This window comes from Chelonia mydas, chromosome 15 (genome assembly GCF_015237465.2).
Source record: "Chelonia mydas isolate rCheMyd1 chromosome 15, rCheMyd1.pri.v2, whole genome shotgun sequence".
Classification (NCBI taxonomy): domain Eukaryota; kingdom Metazoa; phylum Chordata; order Testudines; family Cheloniidae; genus Chelonia; species Chelonia mydas.
In genome coordinates this window covers 28,604,013-28,621,377 of record NC_057856.1, presented here as the reverse complement: position 1 = coordinate 28,621,377, position 17,365 = coordinate 28,604,013, and the positions used below count along the sequence as shown (strand labels likewise).

The 17,365-nt window shown below is 49.3% G+C and overlaps 1 protein-coding gene across 5 annotated transcripts in view; it reads left to right on the top strand.

Annotated features, from left to right (window-relative positions):
* The window catches only part of CMKLR1 (chemerin chemokine-like receptor 1), a 65,404-nt gene that overhangs the window by 23,406 nt on the left and 24,633 nt on the right, over nt 1-17,365 (top strand). For 3 of the 5 annotated variants that reach the window (XM_043529617.1, XM_027820762.3, XM_037878964.2), the window contains exons 1-2: nt 2,430-2,762; nt 12,909-13,088. The exons of 1 other annotated variant lie outside the window; for it this stretch is intronic. The gene's annotated coding sequence lies outside the window, so the exon portion shown is untranslated. Of the gene's footprint in view, nt 1-2,429; nt 2,763-12,908; nt 13,089-17,365 lie in introns of those variants that run through there. One more of the 5 variants, XM_007058381.4, reaches the window with a different exon arrangement.

Here is a 17,365-nt window from a genome sequence, read left to right as displayed (position 1 = left end):
GGCATTTTGGGATGTATAAGTAGGGGCATTGCCAGCAGATCGAGGGACGTAATCATTCCCCTCTATTCGACATTGGTGAGGCCTCATCTGGAGTACTGTGTCCAGTTTTGGGCTCCACACTGCAAGAAGGATGTGGAAAAATTGGAAAGAGTCCAGCGGAGGGCAACAAAAATTATTAGGGGACTGGAACACAAGTCTTATGAGGAGAGGCTGAGGGAACTGGGATTGTTTAGTCTGTGGAAGAGAAGAATGAGGGGTGATTTGATAGCTGCTTTCAACTACCTGAAAGGGGGTTCCAAAGAGGATGGATCTAGACTGTTCTCAGTGGTAGCAGATGACAGAATGAGGAGTAATGGTCTCAAGTTGCAGTGGGGGAGGTTTAGGTTGGATATTAGGAAAAACTTTTTCACTAGGAGGGTGGTGAAAAACTGGAATGCGTTACCTAGGGAGGTGGTGGAATCTCCTTCCCTAGAAGTTTTTAAGGTCAGGCTTGACAAAGCCCTGTCTGGGATGATTTAGTTGGGGATTGGTCCTGCTTTGAGCAGGGGGTTGGACTAGATGACCTCCTGAGGTCCCTTCCAACCCTGATATTCTATGATTCCTCAGGCAAGGAGTTCCACAGGTTGACTGTGCACTGAGTGAAGAAGAACTTCCTTTTTATTTGTTTTAAACCTGCTGCCCATTAATTTCATTTGGTTGCCCCTAGTTCTTATATTATGGGAACAAGTAAATAACTTTTTCTTATTCACTTTCTCCACACTACTCATGATTTTATAGACCTCTATCATATTCCCCCTTAGTCTCCTCTTTTCCAAGCTGAAAAGTCCTAGTCTCTTTAATCTCTCCTCATATGGGACCCGTTCGAAACCCCTAATCATTTTAGTTGCCCTTCTCTGAAACTTTTCTAATGCCAGTATATCTTTTTTGAGATGTGGAGACCACATCTGTATGCAGTATTCAAGATGTGGATGTACCATGGATTTATATAAGGCCAATAAGATATTCTCTGTCTTATTCTCCATCCCTTTTTTTAATGATTCCTAACATCCTGTTTGCAACTACAAAGCTCACCATCTCTGCTATGAATCTGAATCTCAAGAATTGAACTCATGTCTAAATGTATATTGGTCTTTTAACCATACTGTCTCTCTTTTGTTTTTTAATAAAGTTTAGTTTAGTTGATAAGAATTGGCTGTATGCGTGTATTTGGGTAAGATCTGGAATATTCAATAACCTGGGAAGTAATGTGTCTGAGCCTTTGGGATTGGTAGGACCTTTTCTTTTATATGATGAAATAAAATTTTCAGAAATCTTCATCATATTTGACTTGGGTACCTGGATGGAGGCATGAGGCTGGGTCACTTTAAGGGACCTGTATTGTTTTGGACTTCTGAGTAACCAGTGCAGTAATAGAGAAGCTGTTTTATGCTGCCTTGGTACATTTAAGTATTGAATTATCCATCAGCTTTGGGGTTTGTCTGCCCCATTCTTTGCAGTTCACCCTAGTTGAGTGACCTCGGCTGACTCTCCACTGGGACCCCAGTCACAGTAATGCAGAACAGCGAATGTAATAAAGGCAAGATAGCCCACTGGGTTAGAATGGCAAGCGCTCTGTGTTTGTGCAATGCCTTGCAGAATGGATGCTTACTGGGTATGTCCACACTGCATCTGGGAGGATGCAGATGTGCAGATGTTTCGTCTTGGGCTGGAGCTCGGCCTCTCAACCCTGGGGCAGGGAGGAGAAGGGGATGGGTGAGAGCCCGAGCCCCAGTCCGAGTCGCAACGTCAAAGCAAGATCCGCACAGCTATTTTTAGTGCGCGAGTGCAAGCCCCACTCACGCAAGTCTGTGGCGAGAAGCTGGGAGACTTGCTCCCAGCTGCTGTACAGACATGCCTGCGGGTGCCTGGGGGCACTACCATAGTACAAAGGCTAAATAATGACAACCAGAAAAGTCATGTGAGAAAGTCGATCTGAAGGAGGGGTAGCGGAGAAAACTTTTTGAAGTCAGATTTCAAGAGGGGAAGTGACTCAGTGCCTTGGAAAGAGATGGGACAGTTAGGAGACTACCAAAGAGGGGTGGCAGCCTCACACACTGGGATCAGAGATTAATGGCCTAATTCTAGCCAGATTAGAGACGCTGTACACATTCCTCTCCAACCTCGCTCTAATCACATCAGGGGAGGAAGGGGCTGAGGCCTTTGGACCCTATAAGCCACCATCAAACAGAACTCAGAGTATGTCACATTTTTGGCAACAATACATGAGGCCCAGCTGATTTCTGTCTCGGATTGGGTCACCGGCAGGACTCCTGCCAATTTTGCTAGATCACTGTGTTACTTCCAGATGTTGCTTTAAGAGGGAACCCGGCCAAAAACCCCATCCTAAGATTTTGGTGTGGCTTTTTTTCTCTTGCCTTAAGATCAGATCGGAAAGGCACTGCGTGTATGCGTGTGTGTATCCATGTATGTGTATGTCTCTCTGCTGAAGGGCCATGGAATGATTTTCCCCCTGGAGAAGGTACAACATCAGAAGGTGCAAGATAAACCTTAACCGGCTCTTCGCACGGTGCTGCATGGCTTCTCTCCTTCGACGGGCTGAACCTCCCCGGAGCTTCGTTGCAGCCTGAGGGGAGAGCTGATTCCATGTGGCATTCGGTGATGCAGTCGGTGAACCCTGCTTAGTTTGATCCTGTCTTTAATACCCGGCCCAGGCAGTTCAAGGAGAGAGAAGCAGACCCAAGGAGGACAGCGCCAAGCAGAAGGTATCGGTCGTAACTGAAAGATTTTGAAGTTGGACCAAAGGGACAAGGATGGGGTGGACTCAGCTGAGCTGCCCTTCCCACCCTCCTCCCCCCTCTGACTTCCTCTGCAAACCCCATGTCCTCCATTAGATGTGCCAGGGTATTTTACATAACAAATCCTTAAAGAGCTCTTTTACGCCCTTAAACAATTTCACAATAAATTGGTGCCGGCAGCCCAGGGCTCCTGACGCCTAACCCCGCAATCAGCACGGAAACTTGCTGACTGGGACATGGCTATTTTAGGTCGGAAGCTCCACAGGGACCTAATCAAATTGGGGGCGGGTGGGGGGGGGGAGGGAGAATGATTGGGCAGCTGCAATTTGATTTGGAGAGCTGCATGATGAGGAGGAATGATCTAACTGCCTCCCCTGTGCTGGAAGGGTCTGAATGAGCAGGTGCCACGAGGGTGAAAGGAGCAAAGAGGCACCTTTTGGGAGCCTGATGCAATGGCCTGGCCAGTGTGCAGAAGCTAGAGTACAAAATAGGGTGCTCGGATGTGTTACCAGTGGACGGAGGTATTATCCAGCCGTTTATAACATGACGGTGTGTCTGCTGGGGGAGTGTCGGGTTCCCAAGCAAGAGCGGTAAAGGAGATGCTAAGAAACAGTTCAGAGATGCTTAGCAGGGGGTCTTGAGAAAGACACATTATCTTGATTTTGACGTTTTACCCTAAAAGAGGAGAGTAAGAAGTGTCTTGACTAAGGTGTTCACAATATTGAACCCCAGCCGGTGATTCGGTCTAAGCTCCCCTGTAACGTGTGAGCAAGGAACCGGGCCATGAAACGGAAAGGGAGTACATTTATGGTCCGTGCACGACGGCTGGCATGGCCAACCTGTGGGACTCACCGCTACAGCCGGCCATGGAGACGACTGGTGTCAGAACGTGTTTGTAAAGGACTGAATAGGTTTGTGTCTGTTAATAGTATTTGCTGCTACCTGAGTTTGAGCTATGGTGGAAATGTAATTGTGGCTAACGAGTCTGGGCATCTAGATGCTGAGCACCTTCAAAGCCATTCAATAGATCGCCATGCCATAAACCAAGTCCCCCAGGCCATAGCATTGCACCATGGGGCAGGCGTCCTCTGCAGTTGTTTGGCCGTGCTGTGTTCATCCAGCATAAACCTTTGCCGGTGGTGGGGGGTGCGCTCAGATCCCATGGGGCTGGGCGCAGAATAAGAACATGTATAAGATACATGTGAGAGCAGATGCGCCACTGGTCTGGTCTGATGTCATTCCTCTGTTCAGTGAAACAGACAGCGATATTCTAGAGACAAGGTGGGTGAGGTCGTATCTTTTACTGGGCCAACTTCTGTCTGTGAGAGAAAGAAGCTTTCCAGCTTCCCCAGAGCTCTTCTTCAGGGCCGGGAACCTAACACAGATACAACAATGCTGCGAACAGCGATAATTCTGACAGATCTATTTACAGCCTTTTCACAAATGGGTTAAAGACGATCCCTAGGAATCCAAGATTCATCAAAGCAGCAGAGTGAGCAGTTCCACAAATCCACCTCCTGTGAACTCCTCACACTCCTGTCTGTCTCGAGAGGAGCACTCCTTCATCCTCTAATTATTCAGCATGGAATTCAGCTTCCTCACTAGCCTGAACTACCCCCAGGAATTAGCAGAGCAACACCCAGAATTGCTAATGAAGCAGATCATTTGCTCCGCCAGCTAATTTGAGGGACCCCACAGACAGACACTTCCTCCCAGCCTAGGGCCCTCTTCTCCTAGACACACACTTCCTCCAAGAAGATGGACTCTTGTCTTCTTCATACTCTTGCATTCCTTATCGATGAGCCAGCCGAGACCCAGCCAGCTGCTCTGGGCTGTATTGACATCTGCTCTTCTCTTCTGTCTCTAACTTACTGCTGCTGAACTCAGAGCTGGACCCTAATGAACGTGTCTCCGTGTACTCTCATCTACCTGCCTGATGTCTAAGAGGAAGGCAATGTCTTAGGGTAGGGGGACTAGAACATTAGAAAACCAGAAAAGGGGAATGGGAGTGGTTGGGTGAAGAAAGTTTTCAGCCCTTTACCTGAGAAGCAGGTCAGCTTTCAACGGCCAGGTGGTTGCAAGTGAAGGCCAGCCATTTAAGTCTCTGCAAAAGTCTTGAGCAAAATGGTAGCTAGAGGCAACAGGAAGATGTTGACATCATCCTACAGGAAGTCAGTGTATGTTCCTAACTTCCCACAGCAGGTGAAGGTCATTCCACACCTGCTGGTGCTCACTGATTGGGGCATGGAAGTCTCTGTGCTGAGTTCTCGTGTGCCTGTCTATAGATGGAAAAGTCCAATGAGCTCCACGGTCTGCCTAGGGCTTGTTCAGGATTCATTCCCTACTCTCCAGCGTTCTGTCCCATCTAGTTTGAAATGCCCCCAAGGGTTCAGTTGATTGGATCTCACGCCTAAGCTATTCCCTTGTAAATTTAAATGTCACAAGACAACAGTGTGGGTAGATGAGTTTGCTGTGCACCCACTTTGGCATTTCTGTAACCTTCGAGCACAGTCTTGCCAAAATTTTGTTCTCCTTTTTCCAGAAGAAACTCCAAAATTACCGGTCATGTCAGCAACTTTCCTTATGATTTAACTTGGCGTGGTTTTGTAAGAGGCAATTGTGAAAGAATAAACAGGACTGACGCTAGTGAATTGGATTCCTCTTTTCAAGCGCTGGCTCCCTTTGGTTATCTAGGATACGGCTCTGGTGTAAGAAGTCAGATCTTGCTGCGTTCAGCAAGCGCAGGTCCTGTATTGGCAGGAATCTGCCCGGCCCTTGCTAATTGCTGCTTGACTTCTATACCAGTGTCTCATATCGGGTGAAATTCACCCTCTGCGAACGTGACCAGAAGGCTCTGTGCACTGTTCAGGTGGGACTTAGATGAGGCAAAGACATAGTGCAGGCCTTCTGAACGGGAGCGAATTTCATGCACAGCTCTTACATAAATAGTGGTGGACATGAATTACGCAACATGATGCCGCTGATTCTCTCTGGGCTTTTCCCAGTGTCTTTTTCAGTCTCATTGGTTGGTGGCGACGGTTGGTTTGATAGGCAGGAGTATTGGTGTCTGGCTTTCTCTCCATTTGTTTTCAGAATTATTCGCTCCTGCAAGCCACTCCCTTCTGCCTCTGGGTCTCCAAGCCAGGCTCCTCTCCCTCCTCATTTGCAGTAGTTGGCTGATCACAGTGCAATTCCGTTTACAAGGTGTTACACGAAACAAAACTGGGTGGGATCTATTCCCCATCTCCACTTCCGGCAGCAGCCTGGGGTTCCTCGGAGGCCTCCCGGACTTTGCCTTGGGGAGCTGATGAGGCCCAAGGCGCTCACAAGCTGAGATGTCACAGCCGTGAACCTCCAGTGTAAACAGATCGCACACAAACACTCTGAACCCAGGGGCGTGTGGCCATCACACTGCCTACACCATACAGACCCACTCCCACTGCTCTCCGCACAGCCTCCAACTCTGCTGCCTTGAACGTGCTGACTCCCTCGTAGGTGCCACGGCTCCAGGAATTAAAACAAGGTCCTTGAACATAGTCCTTGTAACTCAGCTCCACTGCATTTGCCCACTCCCGCCCCTCCCCATGAGCAACTGAACATAAGAATAAGAACGGCCACACTGGGTCAGACCAAAGGCCCATCTAGCTCAATATCCTGTCTTCCAACAGTCGCCAATGCCAGGTGCCCCAGAGGGAATGAACAGAACAGGGAATCCTCAAGTGATCCATCCCCTGTTGCCCATTCCTAGCTTCTGGCAAGCAGAGGCTAGGGACACCATCACTGCCCATCCTGGCTAATAGCCATTGATGGGCCTATCCTCCATAAATGTATCTAGTTCTTTTTTGAACCCTGTTATAGTCTTGGCCTTCACAACATCCTCTGGCAAGGAGTTCCACAGATTGACTGTGTGTTGTGTGAAGAAATACTTCCTTTTGTTTGTTTTAAACCTGCTGAACAGAGGAATGACATCAGAATGCTGCTCAGTGGGAAATCTTCTATCCCCCGAGGGGAACTATCCCTTCCACCACTAGGTGCTGAGTCCATAGGCAGAAGTCTTTGGGGCACAAATTGTACTATAGAAAGGGCGAGAGGTATGCAGGTCCTGATGCGTGACAGTTGCGGTGTGTTTCTATTACCTCCTGGAGCTATGCACAGGTTGCACATGTTCATGTGCAGATTCTCTTGCTTTGGTTACTTGCTTCTTACTCTCAAAGTTACCCCACCTTTGTCCTGTGTTTGTATTACACTGCCAGTCGAGTGGAGGGACCGTTCTCCAGGCTCTGATCAGAAACATGACCAGCGGCCCTCCTGATTCCTTAGCACTGAGCTTTGGACACAGCGGACACCCTGATTTACGTCCATGAGGAAGCCAAGGCTGGCTAGGGAGTTTCTCTCTCTTCACTGCTAGGAAATCTCAAATGTCCCGGAATTGCTGGCAAGACTTCCGTCACTAATGCAGATCTAGGCGCTGGCTGCAGTCGGAGAAAGTTCCGCGCATGCTATTCCCTTCCACTGCTGTCTTTCGCTCTGCGTTCCTCAGAAGCGGAGACGGGTCCTGGCAGATTTGCCCGGACAGATTCCCTCGTTCCAAAAAGCCCAAGGGACGAAAGAGTGGTTTTGTCAGCCAGCAGCTTTCTGAGTCACTGTTAGCACATCTCAGTCAATCTGCCATCTTGGAATGCTTCCCCCAGGAAGGGCACTTCAAGGAGCTGCTCTCTGGAAAGCTAGTGCAATGTCTGGGAGCCATCCCCTGACCAGATCTTTGGAATAACTAGAGAGAACAGCCACCCAGAGAATCCTCTTCAGGTTTTCCCGGAGCCCTATGGGGCAGGCACAGGGCATTGGTTGTTCGGGAGATAACCCATGCAGTGGAGACATGATTGATAAAATTCATGGTTTCTATAGCTGACTGCCAACCCACCTCAATGTCTTAAGGGACGCCTAATGGGGTGTAACACTTAGTACCCCTGCTTTTATTTGAAATGGAAAATAAAATTAGAAGGGATAAAAGCTCAGTATAACGTCAGATTAACCTGGAGAACTACCTCCCTCCTGATAGTGCTCTGACAAATGTCCTGGTGAAAAATAAAGCAAAGAATTAGGCTCTTTGGAATAAAAATAGCCCTTCAGTTAGGTGCTCAGATACTACGGGGATGAATGCAGTATAAAACCGTAGGTGGCTGGTGTAGTTATACCAGGTAACAAACCCAAGAGCTATTAACCCTCAGACTTCGGGGCAAAGACTGTTCAAGCCCTGGGTCAGGATGTGGATCATGCATCAAGGGAGAATAGTTCAGAATCAGCCAAGGAGGTGAAACTGAGGACTAGGAAAACCTGGCTCCAACGACCTGAGCCGTGGATGTTTTTATCAACCTCGTTTTGATGAGGTGCAAGTCTTGAGAGCTGCCAAGAAAGTAATTATCTTTCCCATTTTCAGCACTGCTTTGGTTTGCATTTGCAGCCCTCACCTGTAAATTGTGCCAAGGCAGCATTATTCCTCTGGTTGTTTTAATCACACTTTAAGATCTTCCCCATGTATCTGCTGGAACAGTCCAGCCCTGTGATGGAAATAGGGCTGGATGATTTAAGGGGAACCCTAATGGGCTTTGAGGATGTTACAATGCCTGGCCTACAGCAGAATGTCTGGGAGGAAGAGCTGTGTGCTGAATGCTAATTAAACAGACACCACTATTGTTGGGAAGGTTTAGGACAAACTCTATTCACTGCATTGCCCAAGAAAGGTTAAATTTGCTTGAATAGGGTCAGATGTGTTCTCCTTCATTTGTCCGTGAAGGAGGAAGGACTGAGGCATGAGACATGAGCGAATGGCTCCTGTGATATGTTCCTCATACACTACATTCAGTAGAAAACAGCATTTTTTTAAAAAATCAGGGAGTCAGATTAACAAACCCAATCTAATTATGACTATTTAAAATGATCAGATTCTTTTCCCTCCCCAGTTATGGAGTGTCAGAGCAGAGGACTGGGAACCAGCACTCCTGGGTTCCTTTCACAAGATCACCCCTGACACATTGTGTGGCCTTGGGCAAGTCACTTAACTGCTCCGTGCCTCAGTTTACCCATCTTTAAAAGAGTTATTATAGTAGTGACCTGCCATCCCAGTGGCACTTTGAGGCTTAACGTTTGGACAGCACTGCAAGTTCCTCTTCATCTCTCTTCTCTTTTCCACTTTTTCTCTCCCTCTCCATTTGTCTTTGTTTCTTTCTATCTTTGTCTTTTTAAAAACATCCATACAGCAGTTGGGGTAGTTTCTTGATACAGTGAAAAAAACACTTTCCTGTATGTTCTTACCACGTTCCTGAGAATCCTGATCAGATGGCACTATATGGGTGGGGACCCTCCCTTTCTGATGTTACCCACAAAATGCACCTTAAGGACACAAAAGAACTCGGATTAAGCTCGGCCCAGCTGCATGCACTCATTGTAGTGTCCACCACTGGGCCAAGATCTCAAAGAGCAGCTTGTCAGAGTTTGGTGCCCTCTGACCCAAACCCGGGACCTACCCTTGGCTTGGCTTGGTTTGAAGACCCAAACTCTGAACCCCAGGCTCAGCCCTATGTGGCTCTGAGCCCCACTTCCTCTTTGGCTCAGCCCCACCATAACTGAAATATGCCTACCATAACTTCACTGTAGCCATGGAGTGCAGGAGCATTGTGGGTAGTCAGATGCAAATGAGCCCACTGAACAAAAACACATTGAACTGCCATGTTTAATGCTTGCTCACACATATAGTGTGGTTCTTTGTCACCGGCTAGTGGCTTGACTATTTAACGATGTTTATGAGTCTGCTGCTGCCTCTCAGCTAACGAACCTGGTCCTTAAACTCAGCCACTTTAATAACACTCCCTAGCTCTTATCTAGCGCTTTTCACCTGTAGTTCTCAAAGAGCTTTACAAAAGAGGTCAGCATCATTATCTCCATTTTACAGATCAGGAAACTGAGGCACAGAGCGGTGAAGTAACTTGCCCACTCTTGCCCAGAAGGCCAATGGCCAAGCCAGGAATAGAAACCAGGTCTCCTGAGTCCAAGTCCAGGGCTCTAGTCCCGAGAGAGTCTTTTACACCTGGAGATCCCAGCAGCAATCCCAGAGATGACTCAGCGGGGGTGTCATTCCAGGGGGTGGAGAACAGCTGCTTCCTTTGCCTTGGTGGGAGGCCTTTTTATTCCATGCATTACTTCAGACCCGCCAATGAGTGGATGCAGCTGGGCAGAGCTCAATCCCACTTCTCTTTTATGGCCCTAAAATACATTTTGTGGGTAACATCAGAAGGGGAGATTATTCCCCACTCCAATAATCCTCCTCCTCCCCCCCCACCACAAAAAGCAGTGAAATAAAAACCAGCTGGTCAGAGAAGGCCGAATGACTGGGGTGAGAAGGTCACCAGATGCAGACAGGCGGCAGACGGAGTCGGCCCGCCCCGGCTCGCAATGCCCTCTGCATTCGTCGCCGCTGAACCTTCTGCTCTGGTTTGGAGGTGAAGCTCCACTGAAAACAACCAGAGTGTGGGGGCTGATGCAGAAACGCACGCCCACGTTTTGCAGGGGCGCCTCGGCTTGCCAAACAGAAGCCTTATTTGGAAAATATAGACCTTGCTCTCAAAGGGATTCTTTGCCTTCACAGCCAGGCCAAGCAGTCCCGGGGGGATTAGCTTCCCCATGCTTTTCACACTAGGGCCCGCTTCTGTCTGTCTCCCATGCCCGCGGTGACGCCCTGGTTGTTCCCCGAGGAATGCCAATGGCTCCAAGCACTGAGCAGACTCCTGCCCAGCCTCTGCAGTTGTGTGGAGAATGCAGTTTTCTCCTTCGAAGAAGGAAGTAACCCGTGTGTCTCTCCGCTTTGGTTGGGAGTGGCGGACAGAGTGCTCTCCTGTCGCTCTGTGAGTGTGACTGGATGGAAGGGGAGCTTTCCACACTTGTGTATCAGACTGCTGGAGAGACCCAGAGCTGTGTGTTACCAGGCCAAACGTCTCCCTCAGCAACAGTGAGCTTTGCTGGCGCTTAGACTGTGTCTCAGCTTCCTGCCGCACCCGGCTGTCGTCTCCTTGAGTCTTTCCTGGCCCGAACCTCACCTAGCAGGTCACAGTTAGTGACCTCAGGCTCCCGAGGTCCTCAGAGATGTTTCTCTGCAATGAAAAGCCTCTACCCCTGTGCATTCCCAGTAGATATTAAGTTTGCTGCTCTGCTGAGTTAGTACATTGCAATTTATTAATTCAACTGGGGTAAACAGACCCTTCCCTTCAAGCACAGCACTGAATTGACTTGCAGGAAAAGTGGAACACTTCCGTAACACTTAAACCATACTCCTTTGTTGCCAAACACAATGGGGTCACAGCTCTGGGAATCCCGGCAGCATGTTATACCTGGCGTTTGGGGTCTGCGTGTATTGGGAGGGGTGGGCGAGAGAGGTGCGTTTTGTTTGTTGTGTGCTCTCCCTTGTTGGTGTGTCAGGGATAGGACCCCACAGGGGATGTGGAGAGCAGAGCTGTATGCAGCCTCGGCCTGGAACGGCAAACGTCCTTAGTCTGAGCTTCGCCGGCATTCACAAACCTCAGCCCCTGCTCGCTGAGTTGGTCTGGGATTGTGTCCCCACTGGGATACCACCCTCTTTTCGGGGTCCCTCCCTCAGTGCCCCCCAAAAGCTCCAGGACTGTAGAGATGAGGAGAGGAGATACTTGCTGAGGAGATGAGGTGGCTGAGAGGAGAAAGGACAGGGTCAATGGCATGGATTCCTTTGGAAGTTCCAGTTAGTGGAGTTATCAGTCTAGGTTACTTATATATCCCCACCACGCCCCTGTGAGGCAGGGCAGTGCTATCATCCCCATTGTACAGATGGTGAAACTGAGGCAGAGAACGTATGACTTGCACAACATCACAGTCTCCTGCATCCAAGGGTCTCTCAGAAAATACCATCTGAGAAGTTTCTTGAGTATCCTGGAAGGAATGGGTCAACCTTCCTCCTGCCTGAGATTTTGGGTGGGGGGCAATGTTCGCTCTCTTGTGAATAGGGCTAGTATTCTTTGTGATCTTTCCATGGGTGGATGGTGCTGTATGTCCAGTTTTGACAGAGGTGGGCTCCATCTGGGTTCTCACTGATTCACCTCCTTAAAAACACCTGCTTCCTTTGCCCAGTAGCTGCTGGGATGCAGTGATGGCCTTCAGAAAAGCATGCGGTAGGACTGTGTATCACAGGAGATGTTCCATTTGGTAGGATAAACAGCATTGGGATGGGGTCTGAGTTTGCTGTTACCACCCAAGAAAGAGATTGTGGAGTCACTGTAGATTGTTCTCTGAAAACAACTGCTCATTATTCAGCAACAGTCAACATTCCTAACAGAATGTTAGGAACTATTGGGAAAGAGACCGAAAATATCATATTGCCACTATCTAAATCCATGGTGCACCCACACCTTGAGTACTGTGCCCGGTTCTGGTCGCCCCATCTCAAAAAGACCAGAGTGGAACTGGAAAAGGTTCTGAGAAAGGCAACAAAGATGATCAAGGGTCTGGAGCGGCTTCCATATGGGGAGAGATTAAAAAGGTTAGGGGTGTTCGGCTTAGAGAATCGTTGACTGAGGGCCGATACGTTCAAATTCTATAAAATGATGAATGGGGTGGAGAAAGTGATTAGCGAAGTGTTATTTACCCTCTCCCACAATACAAAGCCCAGGGCTCACCCAATGAAATTAATAGGCAGCAGGTTTAATACAAACAAGAGGAAGTACTTTTTCATACAACGCACAACTAACCTGTGGAACTCATTGCTGTGTGATGGCCAAAAGTATAACTGGGTTCAAAAAAGAACTGGATAAGTTCAAGGGTGGATCATTCCATAATTGCCGTGTTCTGTGCACTCCCCTCCCAACTCTGGAACCGGCCACTGTCAGAATCCAGATTCTGGACAAGATGGACCATCGTCTGACCCAGTACGGCACGTGTGATGGGATGTTCCCACCCAGCCATGTTCAGAGATGTCACAGTTCTCACCCAGGCACCTATTTTCACTCTTGTGGACAGTTTTTTAAAAATTGAAATAGAGACACCACATCCTATTGCGAAATATCACTTCCTCCTTGTTTTTTCTTTTTCTTTTAGAAAGGAGAAGTGTTGACTTAGCTAAAAATCTATCAACTGTGTGTGCAGAAATTACAGAACCATGAGTCAGTTTCATATGTAACCCTAATTGTTCAGAAGTGCCGGACAGCTGTAATCCTGACTCAATTTGTATGTGGATTTAGAACTCTGAGATTACCCAATTGATCACACTCAGACCAGGTAAATATATCCCTATTTATAATCTAAATTCCTTCCTGATTATTCACAGGATTGCTTCTATCATTGGCTTGCTTGGATAGTGGGTGGGATCTAAGAGGGTACAAAGTGCAACAGTCAAATCCTGGGGAAATGCATTCCTTGCAGAGACTGTGCAGGGAAAGGTTTATGGCATTTGCTGTTACAAAGGGATGACAAGGAAACTCAACAGCATTGGCAGGCGCTGGTACTGCGGTGATGGTTCTGGAATGATTGAGGGGTGTTTTCCCCATCGTCATTGTGAGAATGATTTTGTGGTTAGTCAAGTTTCCCCAACTCAGATTCTTCAGAGAGTCTTTTCATCCTCTCTTTGTTATTCCAGCATCAGGGTCTCATTGTTAATGAATGATTAATTATAGAGGTAAAGTCTAATCCTGATGTGTGGGGATTTACATGCATCTAGTTCTGCAGCAGAAGGCTCCGTGCATGGAGCTAGCACACGGTGCATTGTACAGTCATCGCCTTGCATGTATCTTTCTGCTTGTGTGGGAGAAAGCTAGTTTGCTCACCCTGAAGTTTCTTACAGACTTTCGAAAGCAGGGCATAGAAGAGTCATTCTTTAGAATGAGAGAAGGTGGAGAAACCTCGCCAGAGAAGCTAGATTGGAATAGTTATTCTTTTTGATAGCACTGTCACATCTTCATCGGGGGTGGCTTGGCAGCCTTGGTTAAAGCAAAACCAGACAGGCGCGTGCCTTGGATCAAAAGCCCATCCTCAAAAGTCTCCAGAGCCTTGAGAATGTCCCACAATGTTTATTTTCATTTTCACAAGTGGTCCTGCGAGTTCTTTTGGAAGTTGTGGGACTCTTGAGTGAAAGCCTAACCCCGTGAGCTCTTCAGCCCAGGTTCAGGGCCAAAGTAGTTCAGAAATGCCTCGTTTCAGCTGCCGGATGCTCAGCTGAGCTGAATCTCTACAGCTGGTGAGAGTCACTCATCACAGCGCTGGATCCTTGTCCAGGGGTGATCTGCTTAGTAATTAACACTAATGGAGAAGAGGGATGTGATGATCCCAGACTGAGGCTTGTAACACACACAGTTCTTTGCACTGGATTGGATCTGGATCATGGCATTTTGCCAAAGCCCTGGCTAGGGGGCAGCCTGCAGTCATCTTGACCCAAAAGGGACCCCAGGAAGCCAAATTTCTGCCATAGTTCCGAGGATTGCTTAGACTGCTCCACACCTCGCTGGCCAGCTCTGAAGCCGAGCCTGGAGGTGGGGATGATATGTCCCTCTCTCCTCTCCCAAATCCTGTGGGGGGAATAGCATTTTAGGGGCATGGAAGGAGCAGCCTCTGCATTGCCTTGACAGCCAGGAGGCAAGTGTCCCCGTCCTTGTTTTGGATGATTGGAGAGACTTCTTATGTGCTCCTGCCCCATGCGCTCTAGAGCCAGGGACAGGCAGGCCTGCGGTGACAGTACGTAGCTCTTTGCCTTTCCAAAGCACTCTGTATAGACTTTGGGCGACTCCCAGTTTGCCTGAGTCATAAACCAAAGCAGGACCTCCAGATCTGGCCCCCAATCCTTTCAGATCCTTTCGGAGTGAATTGTAGTGGGGGGAGAACGCCGTAGCTCAGAGACCAGGGATGGCCAGGCAGCAGAAAGCACCGGAGTTCTAGGCCCGGCGAGCGAGTGGTGGGCCCACCCAGCAGAGCCGAGAGGCAGGGCATTGTTTTACCAGCTGCAGAAGGGTGGGGACTAGCGAGAGAACAGCAGAGCTTTTCTTTGCAGTGGTTTGGCAGCGGGAAGCCCCCAGAGCAGCTGAGGAGGCTGCAGGCAGCTGGGAGATGCTCCCGGCTCAACTGAATTTCTCATGACTTGATTGTTCCTGGAGGGCCAGCTCTCATGGGAATTTTTCACCTTGACAAATGGAGTCCCGGGGAGCTATACTGGGTGTCTGCTATAAAGGGAGACATCTCCCTCCCCCGCACCAAACAGTGACAGCCACAGGAATCAGCCCCCAAGCAGCCAAAAATACCACAGAGGATAAAAAGGCCATTTTCTTTTTTCATTTCTTTCTCCTCTGTCTCGGACATCCCTGCATGGTTTGCAACAGACCCTGCTTCCAATGCTCTGCTCGCCTCAGTAGCCAGGGTGCAGTGACGATATTGACTTGTGCTTGGCTCAGCCCCAGGGCAGGACTGAATTCCCCCCGGCTGCCCCTTCCAAATCTCCTGCAAGGCTGAAAGCCTGCGCGTAATTTCTTCGAGAAGCAGACTGGACTCAGTTCGTCACCTAAGCAATGATGTAGATGTGGTCAGGAAAATGGAAGCAGTCTGCATGCTGGTGCCGTTCCTTGCTAGCCTCACTGGAAGAGCTCAGAGGTCTGCACAGGGGCTGAGGCATGGGGGTGGGGGCATGCAGGTAGACAGGGAAAAAAAGGGGTATGTGGGCCGTGAAAATGGAATTGTGCCCACCCTTGCATGCAGCAATCTAAGGGGAGGGTGACTCACTTTGGCATCTACATTGAACTAGCCCATATCCCCGGCCGGCTCTGGCTTGTTACTGCTTCCAGGTGGCATCAGGGTCCGTGCGAGCACATCCGGGTTTGCAGTATCGCCTCCTGATCGCTCAGCGTTGTATACTCTCTTTGCACTGTGTCAATGATGATGCAAGGGACGGGGTGGCGGAGAATCAGGCACTTGCTCATGAACCATCGGGGGGCATTTCCTGACTTCACTGTCTCCAGATGTTCCTGTAAATGTCCTGGGCCAATGAGCCGGTTCGCTAGAGTTTCATAGAATTTGGATTTCATAGAATCTCAGGGTTGGAAGGAACCTCAGGAGGTCATCTAGTCCAACGCCCTGCTCAAAGCAGGGCCAATCCCCAATTTTTGCCCCAGATCCCTAGATGGCCTCCTCAAGGATTGAACTCACAACCCTGGGTTTAGGAAGCTAGTTCTTGGGGAAGCAAACAAGCAGCCACGGCGCTCCAGCACAGTGCCACCAAAGTCAGTCGGCATTTCCAAAGAATCCCTTCAGTGCGCCCGGAGCGCACCAGCGTGGTAGAACGTCACAACAGCTGGGCAGGGGTCTTGGTGAGCCGCGATTCCCAGCGTGACGGAGCCACGACGGTGACCCAGGCTCTATGAGCATTTACACGGTTAGCTCCTGGTCTAGAGGGCTGTCTGTGGGTGCTGCAGCGTTAGAAACCTGTGAGACGCAGAGAGCTCGGTAGGGCTCAAAGGGTTTTGAAATGGGAAATGAACAAGTTGTGGCTGAAATTTAAGAGGTTTGGTCTGGATAAGTTCTTAAAAATTGGCTGGCTTACCCAGACCTTTTTGGTTTAGGATTTTCAGATCAGGATCAAGGATTTTTGTTTTTCTGCAAGCTCTCCAGTGCCTCCTCACTTGGCCCGCGCAGCATGGCCTAATGGCCCTGGCAGTAGATGTTCGTTTCTGCTGTTTCCTAACGAAGCCAGAGGTGCTGCAGAACGAACAGCAGCAGGAAGGCCCAGGTTCACAAGGCCCTTAAGCATGGCCCTGGCTTCGGCCCTGATCCTGCACCCTAGCAGTCAATGGGCGTTTTCTCGCTGACTTTAGTGGGAGCAGGACCGAGCTCTCTGAACCTGTCAGTTGCCTCATCTCATTAACTTCGGTGGTGCAACTTAACGTTAGGCACGTGCTGAAGTACCTTGCGGAATCAGGGCCTGTGGCAAAGTAGCCACCCTAACCTGCCCCCTCCTGACTGGCTGTAGCATTGCAGTGCCTTTTGCCTCAGTTTCCTCCACCTTCTTTTAGCCTATTCCAGATGTAGCAGAGCTCTGGCCCTCCAACCAGGTCACTTTACAGCGTCCTGCCCCTTCCGGGGTCACAGAGCCCTTTATCCAAGTCCAGCACCAATGTATCCAACCCTTCCGCCGGGCTGGGCTCAGCGGGCTGTCACCTCTGCACGGGTGTCAATCTGCTGCTCTTGCTGCTCCCTGGTCCAATCAGTCCCTTCTCCAGGGGCTGGCACGCTCCTCCCTTTCCTCAAGGTTTCCGGCAGGCTCCAGATGGTTCAGGTTCCTACAGACGGGGCACTTCCCACCTGGTCTCCTCTCCCCAACTGAGCTCACGCAGCTCTTGTTGGAGACAGGCCCTGCTATCCCTCAGCTGGGCTTCATTTCTAATTCATCCTGGTCCACTCTCCAGCTTCCCCCCTGGCTGGTTAATTAGTCTACCAGGCCCAAATTCCCCTTTCACAACCTCTGAGGTAATCACTGCATCGTGGGGCCCCAAAGAGTTAACCAGACTTTCTCAGCACCC